Genomic DNA, 17,056 nt, shown 5'->3' with positions numbered 1-17,056 from the left:
TCATTGATATATGCAGATCTTCCAACTATTGAAACATTTCTTATAAAATATTTTTTGAATCACATTTGTTTATATCAGTACCAATCTCATCTTTTCTGATAAGTGTTTAATATTTGGAAGCTGTCAAACTCACAGTGGAAATACAATTTCCCCAAGTTCTAATTTTCACTTTAAAGCTAGAATTTTATTATTGGCAACAAACATTGCCAGCTGTTTCCCTGAAGTGACAGGCTAACTTCATTTATTTCTGAGAAAATGTTTGCCAAATACTCAAAAGTTTATCGATCATTCTTTGAAGTAAAAATGGTGTTTCATGAAAAAAGCAGCTAGTGCAACTTACAACTCAGGATCATGTATTTTAGTCTGCACTAAAGTGCTTCTCATCTTACTATACATACTATTAAAAAGATGTATCTTCAAGGGTTGTGATCACACTGTTTCATTAAGAACATTTTCAAGTAAAACTGAATTTTTTTACAACAGCTAATGGTGGCCTGGGTGTGGTGGCTCACACCTGTAATCCCTGCACTTTGGGAGGCCGAGGCGGGCGGATGACAAGGTCAAGAGATTGAGACCAGCCTGGGCAACATGGTGAAACCCCATCTATAATAAAAATACAAAAAATTAGCCAGGAGTGGTGGCGGTTGCCTGTAATCCCAGCTACTCTGCAGACCGAGGCAGGAGAATCACTTGAACCCGGGAGGCGGAGGTTGCAATGAGTGGAGATCGTTCCACTGCACTCCAGCCCAAGCAACAGTGCGAGACACCATCTCAAAAAAAAAAAAAAAAAAAAAAAAAAAAAGCTAATGGTGAAGAATATAGTAGTTACCAGTGCAATTTAGAGCTACAGCCTTGATTCATTTCTTTTGTAACATTGGTGCAATGTCAACACAGTTAAAAACACAATCCTTATTAAAATAGTTTTGACCTTGTAAACTCCATGAGAAGGTTTCAGGAACCTCCAGAGGTCCAGGGACCATACTTTGAGAACCACTATCATATAACATATATGCTAAAATTTCTATTTCAGGTTGGGTGTGGTGGCTCAGGCCTGTAATCCTAGCACTTTGGGAGGCTGAGGCAGGCGGCTCACCTGAGGTCAGGAGTTCGAGACCAGCCTGGCTAACATGGTGAAACCCCATCTCTACTAAAAATACAAAAATTACTTCCTGGCCGGGCATGGTGGCTCACGGCTGTAATCCCAGCACTTTGGGAGGCCAAGGCAGACAGATCGCCTGAGGTCAGGAGTTCAAGGCCAGCCTGGCCAACATGGTGGATTGGCCAGGCATGATGGTGAGCACCTGTAATCCCAGCTACTCGGGAGGCTGAGGAGGGAGAATCATTTGAACCTTGAAGGCAGAGGTTGCAGTGAGCTGAGATCGTGCCACTGCACTCCAGCCTGGGCAACAGAGTGAGACTTCTGGCTCAAAAGAGAAAAAAAAAAAAAAAAAAAAAAAAAAGAAGCCAGGCGTGGAGGACCATGCCTGTAATCCTAGCTACTCGGGAGGCTGAGGCAGGAGAATCGCTTGAACCTGGGAGGCCGAGGTTGCAGTGAGCCGAGATTGTGCCATTGCATTCCAGCCTGGGCAACAAAGCAAGATTCCATCTAAAAAACTAAACAAAATTTCTATTTCAAAGTTGTACATTCTAAACATTAAGAAACTTAGGTAATAAGCAACCTAATAGAAAATGTTTATTTTATGGGTGCATACTGTGTATACGTACTGCTATTGTTTGGATGTTTGTCCCCTCAAACCTCATGTTGAAATCTGATCCCCAATGTCAGAGGTGGGGCCTAATGGGAGGCCTTGGGTCATGGGGGCAGATCCTTCACGAATACCTTGGTGCCATCCTTGATGTAATGGGTGAGTTCCTGCTCTACTAGTCCTGGCCAGAGCTGGTTGTTAGACAGCCCGGCGCCTCCCCCGCCTCCATTGCTCCCTCTCTGGCCACGTGACCTCTGCCATGCAGGCTCCTCTTCACCTTCTACTATGAATGGAGCAGGTGCCTTATCTTGAACTTTTCCAGATATCAGAATTATGAGCCAAATATTTTTTTCTTTATTAATTACCTAGCCTCAGACACTCTTGTATAAGCACCACTAAACAGACTATAACCCATACTTTCAACTATTCACTCTAAGATTGCCACGAGGACTACAAATGGATGTTTCCAAGCTGTTGGTGCCTGATGGTACCTTTGAGGAACCTTGCTGAAGCACTCACCCAACATCACACCTCACCTTGACCTTACACTCCCCCTTGACCTTGACCTCACACTGCTCCTTGAATTCAAACCAACCAAAGGTGTGTGCCAGGTGCTGTTAGCTATGAGACGCTGAATAAGCTGAAGAGTTGAATGAAAAAAGTGTTATTGTGCTAATCAATATATAATTGCCATATTTTACAATTATTTTCAGGTCCAGTTTTAGGTACTATACTCTAAGTTACAATAAGCATTGGCTATGGCATTTGTTTAGGTCATTGTATCTTCATAAGTTCAAAAAAAAAAAACATCTTGCCTTCACAAATCTGTAATAAAAACCCAACAATCAGCCGGGTGCGGTGGCTCACACCTGTAATCCCAGCACTTTGGGAGGCCGAGGCGGGTAGATCATGAGGTCAGGAGTTCAAGACCAGCCTGGCCAACATAGCGAAACCCCGTCTCTACTAAAAATACAAAAATTAGCTGGGCATAGTGGCACGTGCCTGTAGTCCCAGCAGGAGAACTGCTTGAACCCGGGAGGCAGAGGTTGTGGTGAGCTGAGATCATGCCACTGCACTCTAGCCTGGGCAACAGAGTGAGACTCCGTCTCAAAAACAAAACAAAACAAAACCCAACAATCAGTGTTAAGACTGGTTTCTCTAGGTCAATGGATAATGACTATTCTTGCTTATTATTCAAGTTCTTCTGGCCAGCCATGGTGACTTATGCCTGTAATCTCTGCAGTTAGGGAGGCTGAGGCCAGTGGATCACTTATGTCAGAAGTTTGAGACCTGCCTGGCCAACATGACAAAACTCTGTCTCTACTAAAACTACAAAAAAATGAGCAGGGTGTGGTGGTACACACCTGTAATCCCAGCTACTCAGGAAGCTGAGGCGGGAGAATCGCTTCAACCTGGGAGGAGGAGGCTGCAGTGAGCCGAGATTTCATTACTGCACTCCAGCCTGGGCAACAGAGCGAGACTCTGTCTCAAAAAACAAACAAAAACTAACAAAAAAGTAGTCTTCTGTAAAATTTTTTTTTTCAAATTATGCAAAAAAGTTGTCACAGGAACTACATTCAGAGAAGCTATTTACTTTGAGATGAGGAGACCCAAGTCATCCACAAGGAAGATTTCCTGCAAAGTCTAGGTCAACTTTAATATGGTGTTTTCCTGTAATTAAAAAGTGTACCACTTTGGAAGGCCGAGATGGGCGGATCACGAGGTCAGGAGATCGAGACCATCCTGGCTAACACGGTGAAACCCCCATCTCTACTAAAAAAATATTAAAAAACTAGCCGGGTGAGGTGGCAGGCGCCTGTAGTCCCAGCTACTTGGGAGGCTGAGGCAGGAGAATGGCATAAAGCCAGGAGGCGGAACTTGCAGTGAGCTGAGATCTGGCCACTGCACTCCAGCCTGGGCGACAGAGCGAGACTCCGTCTCAAAAAAAGAAAAAAAGTCTACCAAACCAGCTGGGTGTGGTGGCTCACGCCTGTAATCCCAGCTACTCTGGAGGCTGAGGCAGGAGAATCGCTTGAACCCAGGAGGTGGAGGTTGCAATGAACCAAGATCGCACCACTGTACTCCAGCCTGGGTAACAGAGCGATACTCTGTCTCGAAAAAAAAAAAAGTGTACTAAACCAACATTAATTCAAAATCCCTGCAATAATCCAATCTAGTAAGAGACTAAGTTGCTAAAATTACCTGTGTAAGTGGCACAGACCCCAGGAAAGGGGGTCCTGAGGCCAGTCCCCCTCTACAAGCAAATCTCTCCTTTTGCAGTGAATTACTCACCCAGTGAAGGGAATTACCTCCTCCACACTACTGAGACTACTTTGGTCTGTGCTATCTAGACTGCTATTTTTGGATACTCCAGTTTTTGATAAATTCACCTTCCTGAGGACTTGGGCATTTTAAGAAGCAGGCCTTAAATGGCTCTGTTTAAACAGAATCTCTTAGGATGATTTTACTAGCATTAGCTTCCTCAAACTGTGAAGGAAAATGTGTCAGAGGGTATAGATTTACTCAAAGACTAACTGTAAGAAAATATCCATTTAAAATGTTTTTAAAAATCAATTTGGTTTTGAATATTAAAGAAGCTGCACTTACAGAAATATAGAAAGTTTTATAAAACTTTACAGGCCAGGCACGGTGGCTCAAGCCTGTAATCCCAGCACTTTGGGAAGCTGAGGTGGGCAGATCACCTGAGATCAGGAGTTCAAGAACAGCCTGGTTAACATGGTGAGACCCTGTCTCTACTAAAAATACAAAAATTAGCCAGGCATGGTGGCAGGCACCTGTAGTCCCAGCTACTTGGGAGGCTGAAGCAGGAGAATCGCTTGAACCCAGGAAATGAAGGTTGCAGTGAGACAAGATGGCGCCATTGCACTCCAGCCTGGGTGACAGAGCGAGACTGTAAAAAAAAAAAAAAAAAAAAAAAAAAAAAAAAAAAAGCTGGGCGTGATGGCCTGCACCTGTAATCCCAGCTACTCAGGAGGCTGAGGCAGGAGAATCACTTGAACCAGGGAGGTGCACGTTACAGTGAGCTGAGATCGTGCCACTACACTCCAGCCTGGGTGACAGAGCGAGACTCCGTCTCAAAAAAGAAAACTTTACAAACAAAAATGTGCCATCACAACCTCTCGAGCTTTTAATAAAGATTTAAATTAATTTCCATAGACAAATTGAGTTTTTTTTTTTTTTTTTTTTTTTTTTTTTTGAGACAGAGCCTTGCTCTATCGCTCAGGCTGGAGTGCAGTGGTGCGATCTCGGCTCACTGCAACCTCCGCCTCTCTGGTTCAAGTGATTCTCCTGCCTCAGCCTCCAGAGTAGCTAGGACTACAGATGCCTGCCACCACACCCAGCTAATTTTTTGTATTTTTAATAGAGAGAGAGTTTCACCGTCTTAGCAAGGATGGTCTTGATCTCCTGACCTTGTGATCTGCCCACCTCAGCCTCCCAAAGTGCTGGGATTACAGGTGGGAGCCACCGTGCCCGGCCAAATTGAGAATATTAAAAGCAGAAATACTCAAATACATTTTTCAACCTAAAAGTGATGAAAAAGGATTACCCAAAGTGACTTCATTGCTTGCCCACAGAAAGAACAAATAAAATGTGAAAGGCAGAATTAGAAGGTTTGTTTTTTCTTTTGTTGTTTTTCTTGAAAACACTATGGTGACCTAGCAACAGAAGGTTTATTTCAAGGAACACAGATACCTTATGTTTTGACAATAGGAGTAGATGCAGATTCCACAAAATCATATATTCAACTGCTGTTTCTGAAACTGGTTTTTGAATTAGGGTGGTGTGCTCTCTGGGTTGCAAATGTCTCCTATAGCAGGAGCCTGTGAGGTAACTGACAAAAAGGGGCTCCAACAGCACAGTGCCCTAGTTGCACATTCAACTTAATACAACAGATTTTAATTAGAAAGGAAAAGCACACAAAATGAAAGGTCTTACTGAATCCAAATCTCATTAAAATGCAATTCTACAACTTGTCATTAAAAATAGGTACAGGCTGGGTGTGGTGGCTAACACCTGTAATCCTAGCACTTTGGGAGGCCAAGGCGGGTGGATCACTTGAGGTCAGGAGTCCAAGACCAGCCTGGCCAATATGGTGAAACCCTGTCTCTACTAAAAATACAAAAAAATCCATCCTGGCCAACATGGTGAAACCCTATCTCTACTAAAAATGCAAACATTAGCTGGGCAAGGTGGCACAGGCCTATAGTCCCATCTACTCCGGAGGCAGAGGTAGGGGCAGGAGAATCGCTTGAACCCGGGAGGCGGACATTGTAGTCAGCTGAGATTGTGCCACTGCACTCCAGCCTGGTGACAGAGTGAGACTCCGTCTCAAAAAGAAACACAACAAAACAAAAAAACTAGCCAAGCATGGTGGCACGCGCCTGTAATCCCAGCTACTTGGGAAGCTGAGGCATGAGAATCGCTTGAACCCGGGAGGCAGAAGTTGCAGCGAGACGAGATGGTGCCACTGCACTCTAGCCTGGGTGACACAGCGAGACTTCGTCTCAAATAAATAAATAAAATAAAAACAGGTACAAACTTAGGCTTAATTGTTATAATTAGTCATAAGTCTGTTTCTGTTGTAGAAATGAAAATATTAAGGAATTCTTCTATGTTCGTGGCTCTTTCTAGTTGCATTCTAAACACAAGAGATGAGAACGTAAGCAAATATATGATGAAAATATATGTGTGGGTTAAAAAAATAAAACCTAGCTGAAGTTTAGGAGGCAGCTCCATATGCATGAAGTTAGTGATATAAAGAATGTGGAGGCCGGGTACGGTGGCTCATGCCGATAATCCCAGCACTTTGGGAGGCTGAGGAAGGAGGATCATTTGAGCCCAGGAGTTTGAGACCAGCCTCAGCAATATAGCAAGACCCTCATCTCTACAAAAAAAAAAAAAAAAAAGATACACAAAGTTAGCTTGGCGTGGTGGTGCACGCCTATAGTCTCAGCTACCCAGGAGGCTGAGGTGGAAGGATTACTTGAGCCTGGGAGGTCAAGGCTACAGACAGCTGTGATCACACCACTGTATTCCAGCCTGGGCAAGAGAGTGAGATCCTGTCAAAAAATAAATAAATAAATAAATAAATGCAGAAAGACACACAGAGTACAAAAAGTTGCATTTTCATATTTTCATAACAATCATTATATTGTGTAAAAGGGCATTAAGGAGGCTGTTGTTGGATGTGCAACAAATGGAAGGGTGCAGAAAGTAGAAGCCTCAGGGTTAATGAATGGAGCGGTGCTCTGAGCCAAACGTGTTCTGAAATGAAGAGAGAGGGGAAAATTGTAAACTGTAGAAAAGGTACCAGAATTTTGACTGTGCTAGAGTCTGAGTAGATGAGATTAGGAGGGGAAACTGCTATGGAATGTATTCCTTTAAGAAGCAGCAATAAACTTCTAGCCTATTTTGACGTTCTTAGAACACCTTAGTCACTTTCAGTTCCTCTCTGTTTCTATGGATGCAGTAAAAGCAACAAACAAAACCAAACATTTCTAGCTGTCCCAAAGATGCTGAGTGAAAGACACTGTAAAGAATAAGATTTTGGGGCCGGGCGCGGTGGCTCAAGCCTGTAATCCCAGCACTTTGGGAGGCCGAGACGCGCAGATCACGAGGTCAGGAGATCGAGACCATCCTGGCTAACACGGTGAAACCCTGTCTCTACTAAAAAATACAAAAACCTAGCCGGGCGAGGTGGCGGGCGTCTGTAGTCCCAGCTACTCGGGAGGCTGAGGCAGGAGAATGGCGTGAACCCGGGAGGCGGAGCTTGCAGTGAGCTGAGATCCGGCCACTGCACTCCAGTCTGGGCGACAAAGCGAGACTCTGTCTCAACAAAAAAAAAAAAAGAATAAGATTTTCAGGCCAGCGTGGTGGCTCACGCCTGTAATCCCAGCACTCTGGGAGGCCCAGGCCGGCAGATCACCTGAGGTCAGGAGTTTGAGACCAGCCTGGCCAACATGGCAAAACCCCATCTCTACTAAAAATACAAAAATTAGCTGGGTACGATAGCGAGCGCCTGTAATCCTGTCTACTCAGGAACTTGAACCTGGAAGGTGGAGGTTGCAGTGAGCTAAGATTGCGCCACTGCACTCCAGCTTGGGTGGACAGAGTGACACTTTGTCTCAGGAAAAAAAAAAAAAAAAATTAAACTGCGTACTTTTTTCATTAAAACAAAAACAACAAAAAACTAATTTCTGCTGTGTGTTGTCGCTCAATACCTATAATCCTAGCACTTGGGTAGGCTGAGCGGGAGGATCACTTGAGCTCAGGAGTTTGAGACCAGCCTGGGCAACATGGCGAGACCCAGTCTGTACAAAAAATAAAAATAAAAATCAGCTGGGTGTGATGTCACGCGCCCGTGGGTCCCACTACTTGGGAGGCTGAGGTGGGAGGATGACCTGAGCCTGGGGAGGTCGAGGCTGCAGTGAGCCAGATTGTGCCACTGCACTCCAGCCTGGGCAACAGAGTGAGACTGTTTCAGAAAACAAACTGAAAAAAACACCTAATTTTTAAAATAGTTTAAAAATTATTCCTCCAGATAGGTAGTGTCAAATAACTTGAAAAGCATTAGGGATAATGAAGTTATAAAATTAGTCTTAGGGGGCCGGGCGCGGTGGCTCAAGCCTGTAATCCCAGCACTTTGGGAGGCCGAGACGGGCGGATCACAAGATCAGGAGATCGAGACCATCCTGGCTAACACGGTGAAACCCCGTTTCTACTAAAAAGTACAAAAAACTACCCGGGTGAGGTGGCGGGCGCCTGTAGTCCCAGCTATTCGGGAGGCTGAGGCAGGAGAATGGCGTAAACCCGGGAGGCGGAGCTTGCAGCTGAGATCCGGCCACTGCACTCCAGCCTGGGCGACAGAGCGAGACTCCGTGTCAAAAAAAAAAAAAAAAAATTAGTCTTAGAAGGACGGATATAACTTGTAACTGTGTTGAGCTGCATCAACACTTCTGAAAGATCGACGCTAACCTCAGAAAACAAAATCTTGCTCTTTATCATTTAAAAAATGCTCCATTTTATTGTGACAGCAAGAGGAGCTTAGTCAAGGCCGTCAGTGTCTGGCTTCAACCTGGAAATGGCATCTACTGATTCATTTCCTGATTTCTATGCAGAGATTGGACGATGAAAGCTGTCTAAATATGAATTGGTCTCTTTCCCAAGCTTGATCAATCAGCAGGTGCAAAGGTTCAGCCAACTTCCCCACCTCTAGCTGTCCTGCATTCTTTTCAGCCCTTGAAAACCAACTGTGCCTCTCAAACATCCCATACTAGTCTCCATAGGTGATTCTCTCCCCAGAAAACAAGTTCAAGACCGACCCAGGAAAGGAAGAAACGAGGGTGATAGAGAGAGAAAGAAATCTCACTCCAAATACCAGGGAGAACTTTGAATGCAATCCAAAGACTAAAGAAGAAAGAAGTATACAAGCTAAATTATTAATGAGAAGAAAAAGCCAGATTTTTAAAGTCCTGACGTATTTCTAAACTCTATAAATATTTCCAAGTTGGAGGGGGCAGTGGTAGAGTGGGTGCAAAATATTATAAAAATATTACAGGAAAAATATGTTTAAGGCCCTGGCATCTGAAACTTAGTTAACACCAATGAAAAAGATTTTCCACTAAAATACTTGCCGATTAACTCACTTCCAGCTTTAAGATGGCTCTGTAAACACATAGGTGATGTTCCTTTCTAAGAGAAGAGATCCCAGTTCTCAATCCCACTGCCATAATTGAGCATCTTGTATGAAAAACTCTATGGGAATAGGTGCTAGAGCTAAAAGGTAAACATTGCTAAGAGGGGCCAGACACCGTGGCTCACGCCTATAATCTTAGCACTTTGGGAGGCCGAGGTGAGCGGATCACTTGAGGTCAGGAGTTTGAGACCAGCCTGGCCAACATGGTCATCTCTACTAAACCTCATCTCTACTAAAAATAAAAAAAATTGTCTGGGCACAATGGCTCACGCCTGTAATTCCAACACTTCCGGAGGTCAAGGCGGGCGGATCATGAGGTCAAGAGATCGAGACTATGCTGGCCAACATGGTGAAATCCCCCCCCCTACTAAAAATACAAAGATTAGCTGGGTGAGGTGGCATGGGCCTGTAGTCCCATCTACTCGGGAGGCTGAGGCAGGATAATTAGTTGAACCCCGGAGGCGGAGGTTGCAGTGAGCCAAGATTGCGCCACTGCACTCCAGCCTGCTGATAGAGCAAGACTCCGTCCCAAAACAAAAACAAAAACAAAAATTAGCCTGGCGTGGCAGCAAGCACCTGTAATCCCAGCTACTCAGGAGGCTGAGGCAAGAGAATCCATTGAACTTAAGAGGAGGAGGTTGCAGTGAGCCGAGATTGCGCCACTGCACTCCAGCCTGGGCGACAGAGCGAGACTCAGTCTCAAAAAAAAAAAAAAAAAAAATTGCTAAGAGGCAAATTTTGTCCATGTGCATGCCAAATTAGTGGAAAAAACACTAGTCTGCTGAGAGGAAGAGGAAAGCAGACACAAGACGTTATTACCCCTATACGTTCAAAATGTACCTGTGGACTTTCCACTGGCCGATTCAAGTCCCTTGTGAGACTGGCCTGTTCATCCAGCCACTGGTTCTGTGAGATATCCCTCGCAACAGACACCCTTGTCTGAGCATCTTGGCTGACAGTCCAGCAGCTATCCCCCACCCATCCCATCTTCCCTTTGGCAGAGCACCTGTCTTATTACAGGATCACTTTCTCCATCTCTCTTGCAACACAGACGTGGGCATGTGACATTACCCTGGCTAACCATATGTAGGAGATATCTACTAAACACGTACTGAGAAAGGTTTCCTCCCTAATAAACCCGGATATTTTTTGTATTTTTAGTAGAGATGGGGTTTCACCATGTTGGAAAGGCTGGTCTCCAACTGTTAACCTGAAATGATCTGCCCGCCTCGGCCTCCCAAAGTGCTGGAACTGCAGGCATGAGCCACTGCACCCGGCTCCCTCCTCTTCTTTACTTGATGTAGTCATAGCTACCTGTGATGCTTGAAATGGCAGAGCCAGAGATGGAAAGCACCTGGCTTTTTGATGACAATTTCTCAGCTATTACTGAACTGAGACACCAATCTGGAATTTCCCTGCCTCTGAACTCTTTGTCATGTGAGACAAAAAATGTGCCCTAAGCCACTTTTCTTTGCGTCTTTTTTTTTTGTCTCCTTCCAAAATGTTGCTGTAATTCAACCATTCTTATTGAGAGCTGATTCTGAGCCAAGCTCTGTACTGGCACTGGAATGAGAGTAGGGAACAGTAGAGTGCTAATGAGCACTCTAGGCTAAAAGAGCAATAGAAACATAGACTTGCAGGACTCAAGATAGATGGGATTAGGGAAGGCCTTTCAGAGGGAGGGATTTCTAAGAGGATATGAGAAGAATAAGTAAAAATCAGCCAAGCCAAACAAAGAGAAGGGATGGAAGGAAGGTGGAAAAGCAAGAGACAGTGTAGGCAGAGGGAAGGGACTGTACAAAGGCCCAAGGAAGGAAAGAACATGGCAAGCTTAAGGTAATGGAATATATCTAGTGTACCTGGAATGTGGGAGAAGGGTGGAGAGGCGGGGACCAGAGCAGTCAGGGACCTGAGACCACAGCTGGGATTTCCTAGGACTGGTAATGAGTGTTCGCCAACTAATACAATCCCTTTTTCTCTCTAAGCCTTCTTTGTGATTTACAGCCTGTGTTTTAAAAAATTTTTTAATGAGGTTCGGACATGTAATCTACCATTCGGAAAAGAGATTTGTACTCTTACTATAGGAAGTCCACTATCCCACTAAGAAGAGGAACCTAATTTTTAAGAAAAATCAAAAGCCTTATGGACCAATACTGTCTTCCACTTAGACCAATAAGCTAGACTCAGAAGTTCTAAATTTCATCTTCCCAAACATTCCTAAGCAAGAGCGTATAACATAACAGCTTTGGACTTGGAGCCTGGACACCTGGGTTCAAATTCTGATGCTAATAGTTACAAGTCATATTATGGTGGGCAAGATCTTTTCTTTCTTAAGTCTCAGTTTCCTCACCTGGCAAATGGAAGAACATGCTTCCCAACCTCACATAGTTTATTTAAAAAATAAAATGATATATAATATGCACAAATATAAGACTTTGTTATTCAAACTGTTAATATTATTAAATATAATTTATTTTAGTTCTATATTCCAAAAACAGTTGATGAGTTGGCACTGACATTCTCAGAATAGGAATTAAAATGAGAGGACAAAATTGACAGCAAGAAATAATGAGACACAAAGGCTGGATTTCAAAATAATTTACTGAGTTAAATACCAGGACAGGGGTCATATGGCTCTCTTAATGCAGGCCATGGTTCCTTATTCAGAAATCAAAAATCAAAAAATTCCTGAACAAGGTTTTTCTAGCTCATCTGGTGACAAACCTCGCCTGAGGTTAATCTCTATTTATCTCACTCAATGTAATTATTCATATATATCATGGCAGAAATATTAATTAATATTATACAATATATATTTATTGTAGTTTCTTTTTAAATTCCCAAATATCTGGAATTTGAAAACACAGTTGTCCCCAAAGGTTTTGGATAATGGATTGTAGATCCAATTTTGGGAAACTGGTTGCTCAATAAGACAAGATGACATGATTAATCATGTAGCATAGACAAAAAAAAGTCTGCTGATAAATTATCAGAATTAAGAGTTTTTTTAAAAGTTTAGGCTGGGCATGGTGGCTCATGCCTGTAATCCCAGCACCTTGGAAGGCTGAGGTAGGCGGATCACGAGGTCAGGAAATCAAGACCATCCTGGCTAACACCATGAAACCCCATCTCTGCTAAAAATACAAAAACAAAATTAGCCAGGTGTGGTGGTGGGTGCCTGTAGTCCCAGCTACTCGGGAGGCTGAGGTGGGAGAATGGCACAAACCCAGGAGTTGGAGCTTGTAGTGAGCTGAGATTGTGCCATCGCACTCCAGCCTGGGCGACACAGCGAGACTCTGTCTCAAAAAAAAAAAAAAAAAAAAAATATATATATATATATATAAACATTATTACTTATAAGAGCATGAAGAATTACAAGTAGACAGAAACAAACATAATAAAAGGTGTGCAAGAACATAATAGAGAAAAGTATAAAACTTTATTAAAATGCATTTGCTAAGGTTTTAAATGAATGTGTCCTCCAAAAGTCATGCTGGAACTTAACCTCTAAGGTGACAGTACTAAGAGCTGGTGCCTATGGGAACTGATCAGGCTATGAAGGCTCCACCCTCATGCATGGGATTAATGCCCATATGAAAGACGCTGCAGAGAGCTGCTGTTACTCTTCCATCCCTTCCCCATGTGGCAACACCTGGGCAGTACCATCTGAGGAATGGGCCTTCACCAGTCACTGAACCTGCTGGCACCTTGATCTTGAACTTCGCAGTCTCCAAAACTGAGAAATAAATTTCTGTTGTTTATAAATTATCCACTCTCAGGTATTTTGTTATAGCAGCACAAATGGACTAAGACAACATTAAAGAAAAACAGAATAAATATAGAAATATACCATGTTCATGGATTGGAAGGCCACATATTATAGATACATCAATCCCCCCCAGATTATCTACAGATTCAATGCAGTTCAATTAAAATCCCAACAAGTTTTCTGGAGAGCAAAATTCTAAGATTTAAATCAAGATGCAAAGGTCAATTAATAGCCAAAACACTCTTGAAGAACAACAAGGTAGGAATATTAGCCATACCAGATACCGACTTATTCTAAAATTAATTAAGACATTTTGTGGTATTGGCCAGGGACAAAGACATAGACAAATACAAAGAACAGAAAGGCCAGGAACAGGTCCATGCAAAAATGACTTTTGATTTAGGATAGATGTAGCCATGAATAAAAGATGCAGAGCCTAATGGCTAAGAATCTGGATTCTGGAACTGGAATAACTTGGTTTGAATGCTAGCTCTTTGACTACCAGGTATGCCACATGAAGCAAGTATTTAACCTCCGTGTTGCTGTTTCTCATCTCAAAAGAGGATAGAAGCAGGACCTACGCATTGAGTTACTAAAAGGATTAGTAAATTACCTCATGCTTAACATATGCCTGGCACATGGTAAGCCCTCAGTAAGTGTTAATGCTATCATTTTCATCATCATCATCATCGTCATCAACCAACGGGGAAAGAACAAGCTGTTCAATAAGAGGTATGGGGATAATTGCATATCTACTGGGAAAAATGAAATAAAACCTCTACTTTTAAAAATATACAAAAACTTATCCCAGGTAGATTAAGAATTAAGAAACTAATGTAAAAAGCTAGGCTATAAGACTTTCAGGAGACAATATAGGATAATATCTTTTGGATCTTGAGGTAGGAAATGTTTTTTGTTTTGTTTTTTTGTTTTTTTTGAGGTAGTGTCTTGCTCTGTCACCCAGGCTGGAGCGCAGTGGTGCAATCTCGGCTCACTGCAACCTCCATCTCCTGGGTTCATGCCATTCTCCTGCCTCAGCCTCCCAAGGAGCTGGGACTACAGGTGCATGCCACCACGCCCAGCTAATTTTTTTGTCTTTTTTAGTAGAGACGGGGTTTCACTGTGTTAGCCAGGATGGTCTCGATCTCCTGACCTCGTAATCCGCCCGCCTCGGCCTCCCAAACTGCTGGGATTACAGGCGCGATGATTTTTTTTTTTTTTTTTTGAGACAGAGTCTCGTTCTCGGCCTCCCAAAGTGCTGGGATTACAGGCTTGAGCCACCGCGCCCGGCCGCGATGATTTTTAAACAAGACATCAAAAGGTGTACACCATAATGAAAACAAGTCAGTAAATCTCACTATACGAAAACTAAAAAATTCTATTCATGAAAAGATAGCACAAGGAAAGTGAACATACAAAGTACAAACTGGGAGAAGATATTTGTAACACATACAATCAACAGAGAATTGGTATCTAGAATATAGATAGCACTCCTTTTTAAGAGACAGGATCTCACTATGTTGCCCAGGCTGGTCTCGAATTCCTGGGCTCAAGCAATCCCCCTGCCTCAACCTCCCAAAGTGCTGGAATTACAGGCATGAGCTACTGTGCCTGGTTCCAATTATTCTAAAAAGAGTCAAATAACTTAATAGGAAAAGGGGCAAAAATAAATAAGAATTTTAAGCAATAAATTATATTTAGCTTAATTAGTAATCAGGGAAGTGCATGTTAAAACCACAATGAAATACCATTTCACATCCATCAGTCAAAAATTTAAAGTCAGACAGCACCAAGTGTGAACAAGGATGTGGTGTAATGGGAACATTCACACACTGCTGGGGACCTCGGAAAACCGGTTGGTTTTACCTAGTAAAGGTGAACCCGTGCCTCTGTATGACATCTCTAGGTATGTATCTTAAGGTTTAGAAGCTAGACAGTAACTCTTGCTCATGTGCACCAAAAGACATACATATGAATGTTTATAGCAGCATCATTTATGGTAGAAAAATATCGGAAACAACCTGCTATGGTTTGAATGTATTCCCCAAAGTTCATGTGTCAGAAACTTAATGGGAGATGGGGCCAAATAAAAGATGGCAAAGCCCTCCTGAATGGGTTAATATCATTATCAAAGGAGTGGATTAGTTATTTCAAGAGTGGGCTTGTTACAAAAGAGAGTTCAATGCCCTCTTGCTCTCTTGCCCTCACTAGGTGGCAAAAGGTCTTCACCTGGTGCCAGCACCATATTCTTGAACTTTCCAGCCTCTAGATCCATGAGCCAAATAATTTTCTACTATTTATAAATTACCCAGTTTGTGGTATTCTGCTATAGCAACACAAAATAGAGTAAGACAAACACACCTGTCCATCTGATTCTACTTGAAGTCCAAAAACAGGCAAAAATAAACAATGCATTTTATTGGTATATTCACACATGATGAAACTATAAAAATAACAGAGTATGTTCAATGCAAATTCTGAACACTCCAATAGGGTGGCAGAGGCTGAGAAAGGGATGTGATCAGGGAGGGGCCACCGCGAGATTCTGGAATAATGTTCTATTTCTTACTTCTTTTTTTTGTTTGTTTTCTTTTTGAGACGGAGTTTCGCTGTGTCGCCCAGGCTGGAGTGCAATGGTGCAATTTCGGCTCACAGCAACCTCCGCCTTCCAGGTTCAAGTGATTCTCCTGCCTCAGCCTCCCAAGTAGCTGGGACTACAGGTGCGCGCCACCACGCCTGGCTAATTTTTGTATTTTTAGTAAAGATGGGGTTTTGCCATGTTGACCAGGCTGGTCTCGAACTCCTGACCTAAAGTGATCCACTTGCCTTGGCCTCCCAAAGTGCTGGGATTACAGGCATGAGTCATCGTGCCCAGCCTAATGTTCTATTTCTTAGCCTGGGTGGCATGTACATGGATGTGCATTTTACTTCTATTCTTGTACATACCATTCTACACATACATATTTTCATACATTCTTTTGTAATATGCCATAATTATTTATTAGTTTACAGTTTGATTGATGGGAAAATCTTCAGGATAAGAGATACTTAAGATTGAGCCTCTGCCAATTAGAGATAAAAAATGAAGGTAAAACATTTATGAAGGAAAAACTTAAGTGGATAGAAAAATCGATTACATAAAGTATTGAACTATTACTTTTTCCTTGATTGATGTACCTCTATTTTCTTCCCATAAAAAAATATAAAACATTTTACAGAAAGTGGGCATCATTTAATACCCAAATATGGATTGATGATTGACTGCAAAAAAGACTTCACCCTTGGGGGAAAAACTTCTAAAAACAAAAAAAAATCCAGGACAATTACTGTCTAAAGGCCAAAAATATTTTTCATATACCACCACAGTAATAGTAATATAATAAATACTCTGTCAAATAAAATATTCTTAAAAGAGAACACAAAACATTACAGTAAACAACATACGCTGTTTCTACTGTATGCCCAAAACACACACACCCATCCATTCTTCCAACAAATATTTTATTGAGCGCTTACCATGCCAAATACTATTCTAGAAACTGAGGGCCTAGCAGGGAACAGAAGACACAAATTCTTTGTTCTCATGGAGCTCGCATACTAGTAGGTCTTTACAGCACAGAGCTATAAAGAAATATCAGGCCGGGCGCGGTGGCTCAAGCCTGTAATCCCAGCACTTTGGGAGGCCGAGGCGGGCGGATCACAAGGTCAGGAGATCGAGACCACAGTGAAACCCCGTCTCTACTAAAAATACAAAAAATTAGCCGGGTGCGGTGGCGGGCGCCTGTAGTCCCAGCTACTCAGGAGGCTGAGGCAGGAGAATGGCGTGAACCCGGGAGGTGGAGCTTGCAGTGAGCCGAGATCGCG

General features: G+C 42.8%; 2 protein-coding genes across 30 annotated transcripts in view; both read right to left on the bottom strand.

Moving 5' to 3' along the window:
• C15H9orf78 (chromosome 15 C9orf78 homolog) overlaps positions 1-17,056 on the bottom strand; it is a 583,691-nt gene that overhangs the window by 177,713 nt on the left and 388,922 nt on the right. The window contains exon 1 of one of the 8 annotated variants that reach the window (XM_050760236.1): positions 9,782-9,785. The exons of the other annotated variants lie outside the window; for them this stretch is intronic. The gene's annotated coding sequence lies outside the window, so the exon portion shown is untranslated. Of the gene's footprint in view, positions 1-9,781; positions 9,786-17,056 lie in introns of those variants that run through there. 8 annotated transcript variants of the gene reach the window in all.
• Positions 1-17,056, bottom strand: part of FNBP1 (formin binding protein 1) — a 164,688-nt gene that overhangs the window by 116,938 nt on the left and 30,694 nt on the right. The gene's annotated exons all lie outside the window — the stretch shown is intronic.

The sequence above is a fragment of the Macaca thibetana genome, chromosome 15 (genome assembly GCF_024542745.1).
Source record: "Macaca thibetana thibetana isolate TM-01 chromosome 15, ASM2454274v1, whole genome shotgun sequence".
In the NCBI taxonomy this organism is placed as follows: domain Eukaryota; kingdom Metazoa; phylum Chordata; class Mammalia; order Primates; family Cercopithecidae; genus Macaca; species Macaca thibetana.
This window is presented reverse-complemented; position numbering and strand designations above follow the sequence as displayed.